This window comes from Schistocerca cancellata, chromosome 6 (genome assembly GCF_023864275.1).
Source record: "Schistocerca cancellata isolate TAMUIC-IGC-003103 chromosome 6, iqSchCanc2.1, whole genome shotgun sequence".
Classification (NCBI taxonomy): Eukaryota; Metazoa; Arthropoda; class Insecta; order Orthoptera; family Acrididae; genus Schistocerca; species Schistocerca cancellata.
In genome coordinates, this window is record NC_064631.1 from 210,857,655 (window position 1) to 210,872,412 (window position 14,758).

Here is a 14,758-nt window from a genome sequence, read left to right on the forward strand (position 1 = left end):
AAAAAGGCTGGAGAGCAACACACTGATCAAAGTATCAAAGATTATGGCAAAGTATGGCTGTTTTATAGAAACAACACGCCAATTGCTGTTGCTTTATCTGATAACAAGAATGAACTTGGTCGTTTGGTAGTGAAAGTCATTCAGCAAGAAAGTCTGTTGTAAAGGAAACTAGTGGTAATCTTCAAAGGTGGCATGATAGATTTGCTCAGGAGAGTAAACGTCATGCACAGCCATTCTTGACAGGACATGGTATCGATGTAATGCTGATGGCGAATTTTGTAAAGATTGTATGCTAGGTAAACATAGCACCTAGTTCTTGGCAACGAAGTCGATAAATCAAGTGGCTCAGCAGAATTAGTCGTTGCTTATCTCGCTGGTCCAGTGGAAGAAAAGAATTTAGCTGGCTATCGGTATTTTCTTGTTTTTAAGGATGATTTTTCTGGTTTCAGAGTGACATATGTTTTATGACAAAAAGGTGAAGTTTAACAGAAGTAGCCAGTATTTATTTAGGTGATGAAAACACGAGCTCAACTAAATATTAAAGAATTGTGAGCTGATGGTGCAAGGTGTTTCATAACTGTGATGTAAAACGATATGTTGGGTCAGTTAGAATGACACATTCTCTGACCACACACTATACACCACAGATAAATAAAGTTGCTGAATATGAGAACAGGATTATCTGTGAGGTGGTATGTTTGTGGCTTGTGGCTCTAGTCATCTGGGCATATGCCAAACACATTGTGTCGTGAAGCTGTAATTGCTGCAACTCACTCTGAAAGGAACTGGACCAACAAGATTTAAATGGGAAATACCAATAGAATCACTGAGAAGAAGACTCACTTTGGCCATCTGAAAGTATTTGGGAAAAATGTTTTGTCTGGATTTCAGCACAGAAATGGAAGAAGTTCGATAATAAACCTTTGAAAGGTTGCATACTTGGCAATGACAACTGTGACTATCATGTATTCCTTCCAGACAGGTATTCAGTTACTATTAGCCAAGCTGTAAAATTCAATAATGGAACATTACAACCAGCACTGATGAGTGATATTAACAAGTTAGTTGATGTCTCGACTGTGGATGATTTTAAAAATTGCAACACCATGTAATTTAAATGATAAGGAAACCTCACAAGAAAATGTTACAGTGCTGAATCATCACAATCATAGCAAAGCTACTGAAGATGCACATCACATCTCTCTAAATGGAGCTGAAAATATAGATGGACAACGAGTACTGAGCAATACAGAAATGATTACCCAAATGAACCTGAATGATGCTGCTGGAAGATTCAGAGGACTATGATGAAATGGTGAAATCTTCAGATGGATGAACAGATGCAGTCACATCAAACGTTTTGTACCTGGAAATCAGTTTATTTGCCAGTCAGAAGGATAGCTATTGGCAATCACTGGAGGTCTGCAACAAAATTGAATAATAACAATGATATCATCTGCTACAATGCAATATTAGTTGTAGAAAAATTTAGTGAGAGACCAGGAGTTGATGTCATTAGAACTGAAACAATGACAACTCTTTTTTGTGTTGTAGTTCAACGCAATTGGAGGATTAAACAATTTCATGTCAAATCATCATACCTGAAAGGCATGTCAACGGAAGAAATTTACATGCAATATTCACAGGGTTTTGATGATGCTACATGTCGTCTTTTCGGATTGTCGCAAAGCTTGTATGGATTGAAGTGAGCAGCAAAATCTGGATATGAGTGCTGAAAGAGTGCCGTAAGAAATAAAATTTACAGGAGAGCAGTGCTGATTCATATATAAATTTTAATGAGCGTTGAAGCATTTTATTTCATGTCGATGATGGATAGATAATGAGATTTGATAGAATGGTTCATAGTTACAAAAATAATTACAAAAAGACTTTGATATTGTGGTAAGTAAAGTGGATTACTATCTTGGTCTCTAAATCCAAAGATTTGAAAATTGTGTGAAGATTAATCAGACTGCATGTGTAAAACGGGTGTTGGCAAGGTATGGTATGACTGATGAAAATCCAATATCATTACTGACTGAAACTGGATGTGAACTTGGTGACTCACCACCACCTTGCGACAGTGACACTTACTGAGTGATTATTGGTAGTCTCACATATTTAACGTTGGGAACACAAATCTAACATACATTACAATGTTGCTTCATGAGCACAATATTCACCTGCTGAAGCCCACCTTCAGTTGGTTAACATGAATTATTCACTATTTAAAAGGCACCATTGAAGATGGAATTCAGTTCAGAGAATTAACAGATTCTGTTATAGAAGCTTTTAGTGACGCTGCTCATGCAGGTGAAAAGTTTGCTACAAGTTCTACAAGTGGAGTTTTAATGAAGTATTGAGATGTACCAGTAATGTGAAAAAGGAAACTTCAGAAATGTGTCACACAGTGATCAATGGAAGCTGAATTTATTGCTGCAAGCGAGGGAAGCAAATCATTGGTGTAGCTGGATCATTTATTGAAGAGCATTACAATTATTGAAGAAAGTTCAATTACTAAAGTACGCAGTGATACTGAACGCAGTATTAAATACATAAAAGGAACAGGGTTTTACAAAAGCTCTAAACATATTAAAACAAGTTATCAGTATATACAGCACTCCTGTCAGTGAGAAGAAGATCAATGTAGAATATGTTTCAGTAAAAGATCAAGCAACAGACATTTTTACTAATTGTCTACCTGTGAAGATGTTATCAAGGATAAAACCATTGATTGAAATGACTGAGTTACACCTTCGAGTCAATAATAAAATATGAACACTGCTGCAAAGTGTAAAGGAAAGTGTAAATTACATTTTCACATCTTAATATATATGTAATGATATCATTGTTGCTAAGTAAGTTCTTAGAGGAGTTGCTGTTGATCTTATTATGTTTCCATGAGTAACATGCTGTTATACAACAATGAAGCATATTTGTCAGGTCTTTTTCTCCTGACAATATATATGACTGCTATAACATGACTAGTAATTGTAAATTGTACATTATGGTGCTCCTCTACATTGTGTGAGAAATTCATTTACAGAGTAAAAACTTGGTCCATTAAAGGTGATTTCAGATTTTTGAACAGCTTTTCTTTCTTTACTAACGTGATGTTGTTAGGATGGTGACTGTATAATTTTGTTCCATTATGAAGGATACTTTTCTCATAATCAGATCTTCTGGCACCGTAGACATGAATTTATTGTCATTTTTTCTTGCATGATTGCATGTAGAGCTATTTTGCTAACATACATTGCAGATTCTGTTAACCAAAGTATACCAGATGTCTCTCCTATGGGTTGTCAGGTGTATTTTCTCTGTTGTTTCGGTAGATATTTGCGATTTCGTTATTGCAATGTGTAGCTTGTGTCACTAAAAAAAAAACAAGTACTCCTCCTCACTTCTTTTTACCACACCTACAATTGAGAGAAAGAATTTGTTTGTTTCCCATTACAAGCAAAATTATTGGTCAAGGCCAATTACAAAGTAAAATTAAAGCAATATAGAAAATACATATACATGATATTTAGTCCTATACATGACATGTGAGTACTGCTTCCTTTTTGTACTTTTAGTTAGCACTTAGACTTTTAAAAAAATTTCCTACAATTTTGTAACTATGTTATAGGCCAGTTTGAGTGTTTTACTTCTGATGAAGACACTCATAGCAGTGCTGAAATCTAGGTCTAAAGACTTTTTTTTGCATCTGAGAGCTGCTATTGCTTTAATTTTATCCTCTATAGATATGAAAAGTAACGTTGGTCTTACGACTTAATCCTAGAAGACAGACTGAAGAAAGGTAAAACTATATTAATAATTGTTGCGGTCAAACAGAAATGTTTTGCCAAAGTTGACTGGAATATACTCTATGACTTTTGAAGGGAACAGGGATTAAATTTGTGCAACAAAAGTTTATTTACTTGTATGAGAATCATAAGAGTTGAAGGACATGAAAGGAAAACAGTGACAGGGAAATGTGGTTGCCTTTCTCTGATGCTGTTCAATCTGTACAGTGAGCAACAATTTGATAAGGGAATTAAAGATCAGTGAAACGAAATAAAAATTTTATAGTTTGCCAATGATACCATAATTCTGTCAGAGACAGGAAAGGACTTGAAAGATCAGTTCAGCAGACTGTATAGTGTCTTGAAAAGATGTTATAAGATAAATGTCAACTCAAATAAAACAAGAGTAACGTAATGCACTCGAATTCAATCAGGCATTGAAGAGAGGGTAAATGAGGAAATGGAATCGTAAGAGTAGTAAATGAGTTTTGTTGACTGTGCAATAAAATAACGACTATGGCTGCATTAGAGAGGACATAAAACTCAGATCGACAATAGCAAGAAAAGTATTTCTGAAAAAAAGAAGTTTTGACGGAACCAGCATGGCGAAATAAGTAATTCTAAACACGAATAATGTAGGTATATTTCAACATCCATAATTACATAAAAGAATGCATTTGAGTACATCGTTAAGGTAATGCCACAGAGTATACAAAGCATGTACATAGAGGTCTATTACACTCCTTGCAGTAAACTTTGCTGCACACACATTCAAAATGGTTCAAATGGTTCAAATGGCTCTGAGCGCTATGGGACTTAACATCTGTGGTCATCAGTCCCCTAGAACTTAGAACTACTTAAACCTAAATATCCTAAGGACATCACATACATCCATGCCCGAGGCAGGATTCGAACCTGCGACCGTAGCGGTCACGCTGTTCCAGACTGAAGCGCCTAGAACCACACGGCCACACCGGCCGGCAACACACATTCACATAGAGGATATATTGTTCATATATACCAAAAACTCCCTTTGAACAGATGTTTCTGTTGTCACTTTCACAAGTCAAACCATATTGTCTCACTATACTCCGAAATTTCTCTGAGGGTTTGATTAGTAGATCAGCCAACATCTCTTATGGACACAAATATTCTACTTCAGCATTCCTTGCTCTATGTTATCGCTTATAAAATGGTTCTGTATATCAGTGTCTTTGGTTCTGGCACTAGTGACATAATTTTTGGCTAAGTTTATTGCTCCCTTTTTGTTACAGAATATCTTGATGGGTTCCATACAGATATTTGGTGCTATATCATTTATTAGAGTCCTGATCCACAATGCTTCTTGAGTTGTGTGTGACTGAGCCATTCAGTTTCTACAGTGCTCAAAGCTATTGTTTTCTGTCTCTTGTAGATCAGGATATAAGTTCTCCTATTAATCTAAGACAACATCCAGTAGTGGAATGTATGCTGTCCAACTCACTTTACCTATAAGCATCACTATAGCCCTTCAGTTTTACATTTCCCTCTTATCAATACCATAATTTATAGTCTGTTGAGCCCTTTAGACACCTAAAAATTCTTGTAACAGCTCTCCATTGTTTCTCTCTTGGGCTTTTTCAGAACCTGCTTAAAATATTTGTGTATTGAACGCAATATCTGGGCTTAATGTTTGTTAAAATATAAAAGAATCCCTACAGCCTCTAAATGTTTTCATTGCACTAAACACCTTACTCATTGGTTGTTAACTTGGTTACTGGTTCCAGCAGTGTAGAACTGGGTGTACAGTAACTCATGCCAAACATTTTCAATATTTTCTTCGTTTAAGACGATTGGTCTATGCATAACTCTGCAACCTTCCTGTTTTTAAAAATCTTGATACCCAAGTATTGTTTCATCTCTCTCAAGTCATGTATGTTAAACTTGTTTTTAATTGTCTTTTCAAATTGTTCTTCTTCATCTTTAGTGAGAAGCAATAAATCGACCAGTCACATAGCCATTGTTGTGACCTCTTATTTACATCTTCTATAATAGAGACCAGGATCTATTGTTTCATATCCATCTTTAGCAAGGTTTCACGCAAACATCTGTTCAAGCAATGGCCACTCTGTTTCAATCCATTAATACTCTTCTTTTTCTAGAAGAGTTTTTCTAGTGTCTTCTGGTGGGATCACATCCATTTCTTCATTTAATTTTCTATTTCATTAACTGTCTTCACATCCATTTGGCGAATTTCTAACATTCTGCATGGTATCTGTTTGTTCTATATCGTGTCTCCCTACCACTTTCGCACAACGACGCTTTGAGCATATTTTTTTGGGAATTGACTAGTTTGAACCTGGGACCTGTTGCTGGTAAGGAGACGCCAGACCACACATGACATGTAGAGTTCAGAAGAGTTCAGTGAGACTAGCGATGATATAACCAAATAATGATTTCAGCGTCAGCTCAACTGCACTCCCTGCAAAAAAATTTTAATAGTAACTAAATTTAGTGGAAGGGGTTCAAGGCTTTCCTATTTTTAGTTAGCTGGTAAAATAACGTCGAAAAAGCAGTTAAGTTCACCACTGGAAATTTTATTCTACTCACAAAACATTGTTTACAAATTGCACTATTGATAGAAGGAAATGTTTTAATACAGGATGGTAAAAACCAACTGCGTTCAACAAAAATGTGAACGAATATTCCCTGAATGGGTTTCCAAGTTCTACAATGGATCAAAGGATGACCTATGCCATATCACATCTATAATCTAGGTTTAAATTAAGTTTCACAAAAGAGAAAACTATCATAATGGTCTACAGTGACCCTCAATTATCTTTAATTACTTATCTAACTTGTCGTAAATTACAGTGGGCTAACGTGGCTTCTCAATAACTATATAACAGAAAAATCATCGCGTTTCAGATTTTTACTTCAAGTGGCAAATGTGAACACCATGAGCAACAGATGAAACTTCTGCAACCTTGTCGGTGTTCGTCAGGGGGCGGCGAGCAGCACAGCTCCACTCACCTCGCCGTCTCGGAAGCAACTCTCTTCTAACATCTCCTTACTACAATTTACCAAAGTTGGTTTAAAAAAACTATCTGGCTGTGTTTTCATCTGACCAATCAGGGTCTCAATGTTAACCTTAAGCTCCGCCTACAAAAATTCTGTCTACCCAATGAGAAACGTTATACTTTTCGTGGTGGGCCAATGTTTTTAAAGTTTGCAACATAACACAGATGGGAGAAAGTCTCACGCTAAAACTTGCAGCTGGTGTGGTCCTATGTTATCGTAAGATCTATACTGTTCTTCTGGAGGGCTCTATCTTTTAACATGGGCTGGGGGGTGGTCCTGACGTAACAGAGGCGCGAAAAAGTCTCACGCTAAAACATGCGGCTGGGGTGGCCCTTTTTGTGTTTTCGTAAGATCTATACTGTTCTTCTGGAGAGCTCTAGCTTTTAACATGGGCTGGGGGGTGGTCCTGACGTAACAGAGACGCGAAAAAGTCTCACGCTAAAACATGCGGCTGGGGTGGCCCTTTTTGTGTTATCGTAAGATCTATACTGTTCTTCTGGAGGGCTCTAGCTTTTAACATGGGTTGGGGGGGTGGTCCTGACGTAACAGACACGCGAGAAAGTCTCACACTAAGGCTCTAGCTTTTAACATGGGATGGGGGCTGGTCCTAACGGTTAGCTGGTTACTTTATCGTAGGGCCTTCTAACTTAACACGGTTCTGCTCTCGGCTTCTGTTCTCGTTTCTCCTCTCGGAACTGCGTCTGTCTCTCGGTGGGAAGGTATGACATGCATTTAGGCATTCTTGGGTTAGTCTGTGGTATTCTATTTGCTCATTCGTTACTCGTATTACTTTGGTTAATTTAATGTCACGATTATTCGGAGCTATGTGACGTACTACTGGATTTGCTTATCATGTCAGGGTTTTCGTGGAAGCTGTTGGATTTGCCTGACACCTTACAAATTAGTAAACCTTATTTTGTTGCCAGGGCTAAAATGTGTCTAAGTGATTCATATTTTACCACTGGCGAAAACTTTTCTCTGTAATCTATCCCTTCTTTCGGTGAACGTCCCTTGACTACAAGTCATGCTTTACATTTTCGTGTTGCACAATCAAGATTTTTTATGTTAAACGCCCATCATGACTGTAACGGTTTTTTCCTTTCTGACATTTCGACCCAGTTTCATAAAATTCTCTTTCCTTAGTTTCCCTCTATTGTTGAGAATTCAGAGGCCTCTTCAATTGTTGTAGGTCCAACATTAAATGGTTGGGCTAAATACATCTCATATTTTCTTCCTTTCCTGATCCACTAAAACTTCGTCTTCGTAGAATGTATCTATGTGTTCGTTGCCATCTTTTCCTTCCTCATCTTCGTTTTCTGTTTCTTTCCTAGAATTAGTATTTCCTGGACTTGATGACGTTAATGAAGTGTTTGCACTCTCTTGCGATCCTCTTTTATTTCGTTTTTATTATCTTCAAGAAAAACAACATCTCTACTAGTCAGTTCTTATTTGTAGGATTCATGAGTCGGGTAACCCTTTGAGTAACAGCCTACAAAAACATATTTTTAAGAATTTGGATCCCTGTTTCCATTTAACTGTTTCAGGATCTGTACCATAACCTTGCATCCAAAAACTTTTGAGTGTATGTGTACAGCTTCTTCCCTGTCCATACCTCATAGGGGGTTCTATTTGTTAACACTCTGGCAGACCATCGATTGATCAAATACACAGCTGTCGACACCACCTCTGATTAAAAACATTTAGGTAACCCAGCATCAGTTAACATATTTCTTGCTTTTTCAACAATAGTCCTATTTACTCTCCCTGCTACTGCATTTTGAGAAGGACAATATCCAATGGTGGTTTTGTATCTATGTCTACATCTACATGATTATTCTGCAAATTACATTTAAGTGTCTGGCAGAGGGTTCATCAAACTACCTTCACAATTCTCTATTATTCCAATCTTGTATAGTGCACAGAAAGAACTAACAGCTATGTCTTTCCATACTAGCTCTGATTTCCCTCATTTTATCATGGTGATCGTTTCTCCCTATGTAGTTCGGCTTCAACAAATAATTTTCGAATTCGGAGGAGAAAGTTGCTGATTGGAACTTCGTGAGAAGATTGCTCCACAACAAAAAACGGTTTTGTTTTAATGATGTCCATCCCAAATCCCGTATCATTTCAGTGACACGCGCTCCCCTACTTTGCGATGATACGTTTTCGATGTACTCTGTTAATCCTATCTGGTAAGGAACCCACACCGTGCAGCACTATTCTAGAAGAGGACGGACAAGTGTAGTGTAGGCAGTCTTCTTAGTAGATATGTTACATTTTCTAAGTGTCCTGCCACTACAATGCAGTTTTTGGTTAGACTTCTCCACAACATTTTGTTCCTTCCAATGTAAGTTGTTCATAATTGTAATTCCTAGATATTTAGTTTAATTTACAGCCTTTAGATTTGACTGATTTATTGTGTAGCCGAAGTTAAATAGATTTCTTTTAGCACTCATGTGGATGACCGCACACTTTTCGTTCTTTAGGGTAAATTGCCAATTTTCACACCATACAGATATCTTTTCTAAATCGTTTTGCAATTTGTTTTGAACTTCTGATGACTTAGCTAGTCGATAAACGACAGTGTCATCTGCTAACACCCTAAGATGTCTGCTCGTATTGTCTCCCAAATCGTTTATATAGATAAGGAACAGCAAAGGGCCTTGAGGAAAGCCAGAAATCACTTATGTTTTACTCGATGTCTTCCTGTTAGTTACTATAAACTCTGACCTCTCTGACAGGAAATCACGAATCGAGTCACATAACTGAGGCGATATTCCACAAGCACGCAATTTCATTACAAGCTGCTAGTGTGGTACAGTGTCAAAAGCCTTCTGGAAATACAGAAATATGGAATCAATTTGAAATCCCTCGTCAATACCACTCAACACTTCAAAGGAGTAAAGAACTAGCTGTGTTTCACAAGAATGATGTTTTCTAAATAAGTGTTGTCTATGTGTCGGTTCACCATTTTCTTCGAGGTAATTCATAATGTTCAGGCACAATATATGTTCCAAAATCCTGCTGCATATCGATGTTAATGATATGGGCCTGTAATTTAGTGGATTACTCCTACTGCCTTTCTTGAATATTGGTGTGACCTTTGAACTTTTCAGTCTTTGGGTATGGCTATTTCATAGAATGAACAGTTGTATATGATTGTTAAGTATGGAGCTATTGCCTCAGCATACTCTGAAAGGAACCTAATTGGTATACAGTCTGGATCAGAAGACTTGCTTTTGGTTGGTTGTTTGGGGAAGGAGACCAGACAGCATGGTTATCGGTCTCATCGAATTAGGGAAGGATGGGGAAGGAAGTCGGCCGTGCCCTTTCAGAGGAACCATCCTGGCATTTGCCTGGAGCGATTTAGGGAAATCACGGAAAACCTAAATCAGGATGGCCGGACGCGGGATTGAACTGTCGTCCTCCCGAATGCGAGTCCAGTGTCTAACCACTGCGCCACCTCGCTCGGTAGACTTGCTTTTATTAAGTGATTTAAGTTGCTTCACTACTCTGAGGATATTTACTTCAATGTTACTCATGTTGGCAGCTGTTCTTGATTCGGATTCTGGAATATTTACTTCATCTGCTTTTGTGAAGGCATTTCGGAAAGCTGTGTTTAGTAACTCTGCTTTGGCAGAACTGTCTTCAATAGTATCTCCATTGCTATCGCAGAGAGATACTTGAATTATATTCTGCACCATTATTAGGTCTGACAGTTTTAATCTTCTTTACAGTTTCTCTTTCTACCTTATTACGAAAGTTCTCAAAATATCACTCACTTGATCTTTAGAAGTTAAAATATAAACACGGTTTTATCTTGAAAAGTAGTCAATAAAGGTTATAAAATCATGGGTCCCTCCTATAGATTCACACTCCATCAGTTCACAAACATCCATATGTTTTATCTGCAAGATGTCTGTACTTCTCCTTTTGCTAGTCTTCAAGCGTAGTATAATCTGTTTCCCTTGTACATTTATTTCACAGATTTCTTTATATTTACCACCATTTTCCATTTCTGTCAACATCATATCCTTTCCAGAATGAGATTTTCACTCTGCAGCGGAGTGTGCGCTGATATGAAACTTCCTGGCAGATTAAAACTGTGTGCCCGACCGAGACTCGAACTCGGGACCTTTGCCTTTCGCGGGCAAGTGCTCTACCATCTGAGCTACCAAAGCACGACTCACGCCCGGTACTCACAGTTTTACTTCTGCCAGTATCTCGTCTCCTACCTTCCAAACTTTACATAAGCTCTTCTGCGAAACTTGCAGAACTAGCACTCCTGAAAGAAAGGATACTGTGGAGACATGGCTTAGCCACAGCCTGGGGGATGTTTCCAGAATGAGATTTTCACTCTGCAGCGGTTCTGTTTCGGTGCCCTAAGCATTCTATGCTATAAGAAACCTTTTGCATAGTACACAGAATGGTTTACAACTTTACCTATGTCTTTAGCAATACCTAACATGAAAATTCCCCTTTCATCTGTCGCTGTAGCTATAACTTGCCCATATTGGTTAACTATTTGTGCTGCCTTTATATTAACGGTTACTCCATTTACCTTCTTGACTATTTCACATCCAGATAACAAGCTAGTTGCAATACATTTTACATAGTAAATATCCTGTGCCGTAACATTCTTGCGTTCTCCATTTACAGTTATCTTAAGATCAACTTCCCAGAAATCGAACACTGTAATGTAGTATCATTCACTGTGGATATACCCATACAAGTTTTATTAGTAGCACCATAAAGACTTGTTTTGCCTCTAATAATATTCACTGATGCTCCTGAATCTAATATCCATTCTGGTTTTCTATGACTCATTACTCCAAAAGTGTAATAAATAGTGTGTGCCTTACCTTGATCAGCAGTTCTTCTCCATAGACTATTTGCATCATACCTTTTTTTCTTTGTACTTGGACTTTGGTGACATTGGGATATGATGTGACCCATCTTCCAGAAGTTGTAGCACCTTCTTAGAATAAAGAGCTGTAGCTGTTTCCTTCTCCAAATTAAGGTACACTGACATACTTTTCACATCATACAGGATCTTCACTTTTATGCTGTGTCTCATAATTAGTATGCCCAAGCTTTCTATCCTCATGATCATATGTGTACATTTTGCAGGCAATCCTGCTAGCAATAATGTCCCATTCCAAATGTGCTCCATAACTTGTCACTAATTCCTTTTGCCATTACAGCTTTCTCTATGTCTACCTAATTCATGTAACATCCCCAGTGAAATATTACAAATAACTTGGAAATGACAGTGAAAGAAAAACAAAAAACATTTTAATATTAGATTATAAGTGAACAATAACCGCTCAAGCGAGATACAATTTTCTCTCATGTGTATTATTATTATTGTATAAAAATATTGTGAATCATTTTCGAGTGCAGAGAATAAAAAGATGCACTCGAAACAAGAACGGACCAGATATATGAGAAAGGAGCTATATTTGTCTTATTTTAGCGATTATCACTTCTTCTCTTACCTTTGTTGTGAATAGGCGGACATCTTGGCCAGTGCCGTTGAATGTAAGCAATACAGTATCTTTAATCAGATAATATTTTAGTTTCATGTTATTCACTTTTAATTTCTGAGAGGTGAGCCCTGTCTCATGTCTGATTCCTTGTCCTTTAAGTGATTTACAGCGCAACAATTGTGGCGGCCGTTGATGCCAATGACGCCATTAGGTAGCAATCTTAACTTATAAAATTTGCAGAAGCGAAAAACTCGCCCGCTACAATTATAATAACATTTTTTTTCACAGTTGCCAGACGCTGCTGCAGAGCATATAGTTTTAAGATTTCTATTTTCGGTTCAATAGCCGAGGTACAGAGCCATACTCCAGACTACAATGCAAACTCTAAAAGCGGTAATAAATAATTCTCTCACAGGTGTATGAGCAAAATGCAAATAATAATTAAAGATCTCATGCTTGATTAAAAAACCTAATTAGCTGAGGCAATAATCTGAAGAAGTTTATTTCATTTTTCGACGTATATATCTGTGTTCTAAGATCAATGCGTCTTATAGTTAGTACAGTGACAAATAATTTTGCTAAAGATTAACTTTGATTAAATGGACAATTTCCACAAAAGCAAAACCAAATTATCAATTATTTTGAGCAAAGCCCATCACATTATGACAACAATACTCCATCATTATCGTCGCATAATTTGTGTAAAACATAATAAATCAAATTGTCACCCGAGATTGGCAACCCAAATTAAGCACTCGAAACAAGTACAAATGTAAGACTGATGCTTCAAACTCAGAGCTTGAATTATATATTGATTTGAAGTGTATATTGTTACAATGAATGTCATTATATATGCGCATACTTATTGTAATATATTAATGCTTATGTGAATTCTTTGACATTTACAACAAAACCACACCCTGAGGAGATCTGGAGAAGAAAAAGGAAACGAAATTGCTTGAAAGAGAAATCATAAAAGTAAGACCTATTGTGCAAGCATCCTGAATAGCTCTGTGCGGAACACCCAATCCATATGCGAGTGAGAATGAGATATCTTTTGGTGAAAAAAAATAGTAAGTAGAGTGCAAACTAAAAGTGTGTGCATTTGTGTATTTATGTGTTTATTTTTGGAGGGAATAATTGTTTTTATATTTTAGTGTTAGGATTTGTAACCGTGTTAAAGTAAATTTATTATGGGTAAGATAGGACAACCTAGAGCTTCTGTACCAGATGAACAAAATTTTGTTAACATGGAAAGTGAGGATCATGTGCAAAACGTGAACGAATCCCAAACCACTGCCTCAGATAACAAAATTCCCAGAGCGGGGGAGGGGGGAGGGGAGCATGGGAACAGACTACTAACAACAACTCCACTGCATACACAGGGGGGGGGGTTAGACGAGTATTAGATTAGGTGAGCCACCAGTATGCACACCAACTGCAGACCCTTTTGCTGAATTTCTGCGTAGGCTCGAAGAAAGAGACAGAGAAAGGGACGAAAAACTGATTCAGATACTACATGAGCAGGAGAAAAAATTGATGCAAAAGCGCAGTTAGCAAGAGCAGTGCAGTGAAGCGAAACTAAACAGTATCCAAAGCGAACTTGTCGAGACACGGAACGCTTGCAAAGAAATACCCGATCTTTTGCAAAACTTGGCTGGCGGGAGTGCAGAGAATTAAAAGATGCAAAACATGGGAGGGGGAGAGGGGTGGGACACTGCTGAAGGGGCCAAAGCTTGACTACAATAAACAACTTGAAATAATTTTAGGTTGCAGACTTGCACCAGATATACAAGTGTAGAAAGTTGCATCAACGCCTTTCAGGACAACACCACAATTTGGCTGGTGTATTTCAAGTGGTGGTTGACCAATGAGCTCACTGGTGTTGGCTAATGGCCAAATTTTTGTTACACATGGAAACACATCTTATCAACAAGGAAATAAACTCCAGAATCTAGCTACTTAATGAACACCTCCTGGCCATAGGACACAATACTATAGGGAGGCAACACCACTACCAGAGTGAAGCAAACTGAACAAGCCTCCACCACATTTTCAGAATGCAAAAGAAAGGGTGTGATATGTATCAGTGTGTAAGCAAATTACAAAATTGCGACTGTTAGTGTTCATTAACAATATTATTTCTGAGGTTAGAGCACTAACACTTTATATATGCTGCATCTTGAGAGTATCAATTGATTACATTTAAATAATTTAACCCCAGATGCCACAAGCACAGCATTTACAAGTAAAAGACACAGCCTGTAAAGTTTAGAATCCTTCTTCGTTCGTTTTAGCACACCCTTCTATAAAGATAACTTTCGAAGAGTAAGAGTCATTTCTAAGATTAATGTTCTACTGACAGACTGTGTTAATTCAGAGCAAAAATTCTGTTGCACTGAGCAGGGAGACACCGCCCCC